Source organism: Lytechinus pictus, chromosome 1, assembly GCF_037042905.1.
Source record: "Lytechinus pictus isolate F3 Inbred chromosome 1, Lp3.0, whole genome shotgun sequence".
NCBI classification, from domain to species: Eukaryota; Metazoa; Echinodermata; class Echinoidea; order Temnopleuroida; family Toxopneustidae; genus Lytechinus; species Lytechinus pictus.
In genome coordinates, this window is record NC_087245.1 from 21,717,401 (window position 1) to 21,723,793 (window position 6,393).

The window sequence follows — 6,393 nt, forward strand, 5'->3', positions numbered from 1 at the left end:
CTATTTAATATCTTTTGTATAAATTTGAATGCGATTTCCTATACCATTGAATTTGAATTTTGAATTTTTCACGGCCACTGAGAATGTAGAAATTTAATGACGACATTATGGAGTCATTTTGGCCCATTGAGAGTTCATAATGAATCATAAATTTTTATATCATAAATGTTACTATAATTAAATAACACAAATCCTTCTTGAGATTCAAAGTTTCTTTTTATCTTGATATCTTATATAGCTTACCATAAGGATTACGATAAACGAATGAACATGTTTGATATGTTTAATGTTATTTAACTATTTAATATCTTTTGTATAAATTTGAATGCGATTTCCTATACAATTGAATTTGAATTTTGAATTTTTCACGGCCACTGAGAATGTAGAAATTTAATGACGACATTATGGAGTCATTTTGGCCCATTGAGAGTTCATAATGAATCATAAATTTTTATATCATAAATGTTACTATAATTAAATAACACAAATCCTTCTTGAGATTCAAAGTTTCTTTTTATCTTGATATCTTATATAGCTTACCATAAGGATTACGATAAACGAATGAACATGTTTGATATGTTTAATGTTATTTAACTTTTTAATATCTTTTATATAAATTTGAATGCGATTTCCTATACAATTGAATTTGAATTTTGAATTTTTCACGGCCACTGAGAATGTAGAAATTTAATGACGACATTATGGAGTCATTGTGACCCATTAAGAGTTCATGATGAATCATTAATGTTTATATCATAAATGCTACTATAATTAAATAACACAAATCCTTCTTGAGATTCAAAGTTTTTTTTATCTTGATATCTTATATAGCTTACCATAAGGATTACGATAAACGAATGAACATGTTTGATATGTTTAATGTTATTTAACTATTTAATATCTTTTATATAAATTTGAATGCGATTTCCTATACAATCGAATTTGAATTTTGAATTTTTCACGGCCACTGAGAATGTAGAAATTTAATGACGACATTATGGAGTCATTGTGGCCCATTGAGAGTACATAATGAATCATTAATTTTTATATCATAAATGCTACTATAATTAAATAACATAAATCCTTCTTGAGATTCAAAGTTTCTTTTTATCTTGATATCTTGTATAGCTTACCATAATGATTACGATAAACGAATGAATATGTTTGATATGTTTAATGTTATTTAACTATTTAATATCTTTTGTATAAATTTGAATGCGATTTTCTATACAATTGAATTTGAATTTTGAATTTTCACGGCCACTGAGAATGTAGAAATTTAATGACGACATTATGGAGTCATTGTGGCCCATTGAGAGTTCATAATGAATCATTAATTTTTATATCATAAATGTTACTATAATTAAATAACACAAATCCTTCTTGAGATTCAAAGTTTCTTTTTATCTTGATATCTTGTATAGCTTACCATAAGGATTACGATAAACGAATGAATATGTTTGATATGTTTAATGTTATTTAACTATTTAATATCTTTTATATACATTTGAATGCGATTTCCTATACAATCGAATTTGAATTTTGAATTTTTCACGGCAACTGAGAATGTAGAAATTTAATGACGACATTATGGAGTCATTGTGGCCCATTGATAGTTCATAATGAATCATTAATTTTTATATCATAAATGTTACTATAATTAAATAACACAAATCCTTCTTGAGATTCAAAGTTTCTTTTTATCTTGATATCTTATATAGCTTACCATAAGGATTACGATAAACGAATGAACATGTTTGATATGTTTAATGGTATTTAACTATTTAATATCTTTTATATAAATTTGAATGCGATTTCCTATACAATCGAATTTGAATTTTGAATTTTCACGGCCACTGAGAATGTAGAAATTTAATGACGACATTATAGAGTTCATAATGAATCATTAATTTTTATATCATAAATGTTACTATAATTAAATAACACAAATCCTTCTTGAGATTCAAAGTTTCTTTTTATCTTGATATCTTATATAGCTTACCATAAGGATTACGATAAACGAATGAACATGTTTGATATGTTTAATGGTATTTAACTATTTAATATCTTTTATATAAATTTGAATGCGATTTCCTATACAATCGAATTTGAATTTTGAATTTTCACGGCCACTGAGAATGTAGAAATTTAATGACGACATTATAGAGTTCATAATGAATCATTAATTTTTATATCATAAATGTTACTATAATTAAATAACACAAATCCTTCTTGAGATTCAAAGTTTCTTTTTATCTTGATATCTTGTATAGCTTACCATAAGGATTACGATAAACGAATGAATATGTTTGATATGTTTAACGTTATTTAACTATTTAATATCTTTTGTATAAATTTGAATGCGATTTCCTATACAATTGAATTTGAATTTTGAATTTTTCACGGCCACTGAGAATGTAGAAATTTAATGACGACATTATGGAGTCATTTTGGCCCATTGAGAGTTCATAATGAATCATTAATTTTTATATCATAAATGTTACTATAATTAAATAACACAAATCCTTCTTGAGATTCAAAGTTTCTTTTTATCTTGATATCTTATATAGCTTACCATAAGGATTACGATAAACGAATGAACAAGTTTGATATGTTTAATGTTATTTAACTATTTAATATCTTTTATATAAATTTGAATGCGATTTCCTATACAATCGAATTAGAATTTTGAATTTTTCACGGCCACTGAGAATGTAGAAATTTAATGACGACATTATGGAGTCATTGTGGCCCATTGATAGTTCATAATGAATCATTAATTTTTATATCATAAATGTTACTATAATTAAATAACACAAATCCTTCTTGAGATTCAAAGTTTCTTGTTATCTTGATATCTTATATAGCTTACCATAAGGATTACGATAAACGAATGAACATGTTTGATATGTTTAATGGTATTTAACTATTTAATATCTTTTATATAAATTTGAATGCGATTTCCTATACAATCGAATTTGAATTTTGAATTTTTCACGGCCACTGAGAATGTAGAAATTTAATGACGACATTATGGAGTCATTGTGGCCCATTGATAGTTCATAATGAATCATTAATTTTTATATCATAAATGTTACTATAATTAAATAACACAAATCCTTCTTGAGATTCAAAGTTTCTTTTTATCTTGATATCTTATATAGCTTACCATAAGGATTACGATAAATGAATGAACATGTTTGATATGTTTAATGTTATTTAACTATTAAATATCTTTTATATAAATAAAATGCGATTTCCTATACATTTTTTTATTGCAATTGTACTTTTGCAGGCGTGAATGATAATGATTCTAACCACTGGCGTACCTACGGGGGGCAGTCTGCCCCCCCCCCCTGACGAGCCACCATCCATGCAAAGGAGGACGTATCCCTGCCCCCCCTGACGAGCTTGAAAGACATTTTTTGCCCCCCCCCCTCTGACGAGCTTGAAGGCCTTTTTTTTGCTTGTCAAATTTTTTGCGGACGGTTTTGCCCCCCCCCTGTGGAAAATCCTAGGTACGCCACTGATTCTAACCGATTTATAAATGAATAATGTAAAAATCATACTAGCCAGAACTGTACAGTATTAATATATATAGTAATATATTCTGTATTAACAGGTTAAAGAGGAGTTCGCCCTGATAAAAAGTTTATTATTAAAATAGTAATAAAATATTGGTGAAGGTTTGGGAAAATCCATCTAAGATTAGAAAAATTATAATGTTATTAGAATTCTAATGTTTTCATACATGACGTCATATACGCGCAGCTTTTCAATATATCTTGTGGTTAAAAAAACGATAAAATATTTTATTCTTTTTTTACAATGAGTCGGCTGCTCGTATGTGATGTCACAAACCATAAACTTTAAATTCTAATATCTTTTGAAATATTTGGTCTATTTTCTACAAACCTTCACGGATATTTTTTCTGGTATATTCACAGCAAATTTTTCTTGAGTGCGAATTCCCCAATAAGTCATATTGAAAGACGAGTATATATCGTGATGACAAAATTATTGTTTTTAAAATAAAGAAAATGTAAAAAGAGTCTATGATGCTGGCATAAATGTTGAAAAGTTAGTAGTACTGATGATAATGACAATATAGCATAACAGTCACGTACAGAATTAGTAAGTTTCGATGTTGAAAATAATTGATTTCAGAGAGTGAAGACGATGAGGAATAAGCAGTTTTGATAAATGAATGGAGGCTGACTCAGAGATATAGAATGATGAGGTGTCTATTGTCATGTGTGAAGGTATTTTTAAATAAATCAATTTTCAAAATTTTAAGATGACAAGAGACATCGTTATGTAATTGTGGAACTAGAAGTAGACATTGAGAGACTTTCAGGAAGATTATAATCTTCAGGATGAAATAATGGAAGTACAGGTTTATGAAAGGGGTATATTACCCCTTTCATAAACCTATCCTCCAATTAGCCGCCTAAGAGTAATGCGGATAATTCAATAAAAATTGCGTTCACAAACTCCGAAAATAAGCCGCATTATTTTTACGAGCGCCGGCGTCCTGAAAAAGGCGGATAATCGTCATGACAACTGCACACGCCCCCTCCGATGCGGTTGTGTTGCAAAAGGGTGACCTTGTGACCGCACCATGGCAATTATCCGCATTATTTGGAAATGCGTTCATAAATTCAAAATCTTGTCCCGATGCTGCTATTATGCGGATAATAGCAGCATCAAAATAATGCGGATAACTCTGGTCCTCCTCCAATTTTACGACCAAATTATGCTGCTATTATACCCCTTTCATAAACCTATCCTCCAATTAGCCGCCTAAGAGTAATGCGGATAATTCAATAAATATTGCGTTCACAAACTCCGAAAATTATCCGCATTATCTTTACGAGCGCCCGGCCTGAAAAAGGCGGATAATCGTCATGACAACTGCACACGCCCCCTCCGATGCGGTTGTGTTGGAAAAGGGTGACCTTGTGACCGCACCATGGCAATTATCCGCATTATTTGGAAATGCGTTCATAAAGTCAAAATCTTGTCCCGATGCTGCTATTATGCGGATAATTGCAGCATCAAACATGCGGATAACTCTGGTCCTCCTCCAATTTTACGACCAAATTATGCTGCTATTAGCCGCATAATTGGGTTTATGAAAGGGATAGAGAGAAAAAAAATAATCGTTAAAGGACAAGTCCACCCCAACAAAAAGCTGATTTGAATAGAAAGAGAAAAATAAAACAAGCATAACACTGCAAATTTCATCAAAATTGGATTAAAGTTTCGCTTAATTTCACAAAACAGTTAATGCTCATCCTGTTCGGTATGCAAATGAGGGAACCGATGACATCACCCAATCACTATTTCTTTTGTATTTTATTATATGAAATATTTTTATTTTCTCGTAACTGTCATGTGAAACAAAGTTTCATTCCTCCCTGAACACATGGAATTCCATTATTTTAACATTTTGTGCTTCACACAAAAGGGTCCTAATTGTCAAATTCGTAAAAATTGAAATATTGTATAATTCAAACAATAAAAAACAGAAGAAATAGTGAGTGACATCATCGACTCTCTCATTTGCATATCACTGAGTTGAGCATAGAACTGTTTTGTGAAAAATAAGCGGAACTTTAAAATGTCATAACTTTATTATTTTACATCTGATTTTGCTGAAGTTTTCAGCGTTTTTCATGTTTGATTTTTCTCTATTTATTTAAATCAACTTTTTTCTGGGGTGGACTTGACATTTAAGAGTACAGTGATATGTCTGCGGAAAATAGTGAAGCACAATTAAAGAGAAGAGTGACCAAAAATAATTTTTTAAAAATAACGTTGATTTACGGGAGAGATAGGAGGGAAAGAGAGATGGTAGAGTGAGCAAGAAAGAAAGAGAGAGAGAGACAGATGGGAGATGGATAGAAGACAGTCATACACTGTTTGAAAAAACAGAAGATTTTACAGAAGAACAATTAAAAAACAGATTTTACAGAAAGAAATTACCATATTATTCTGTCAATTTTGATAACAGGAAAGATTTCTACATTTTTTTTTTTACAATTTTACAGAACAGGTCTGTTATAAAAAAGGGGAGAAAAGTTTTATCACAATAAATTTGTGAGGCTACATAAACCAAATACCAATTCCCTGTCATTTTACACAAATGCATGTAAGATTACACAGTGCAGTAAGATTACACAGCATAGGCGGATCCAGGGGGGCCGAGGGGCCCGGGCCTCCCCCCCCCTAACATAAGAGGACGAAGACGATTGAATGAAATAAGATGAGGGGAAAACTTTGAAAATAATCTTTAAAAAATCTTTCATGTCCCTATATAACAATGTATGGATACTGGGAGATCAGAGAATATCGAAATATTTTACAACCAACCACCCTATATTATTTTCG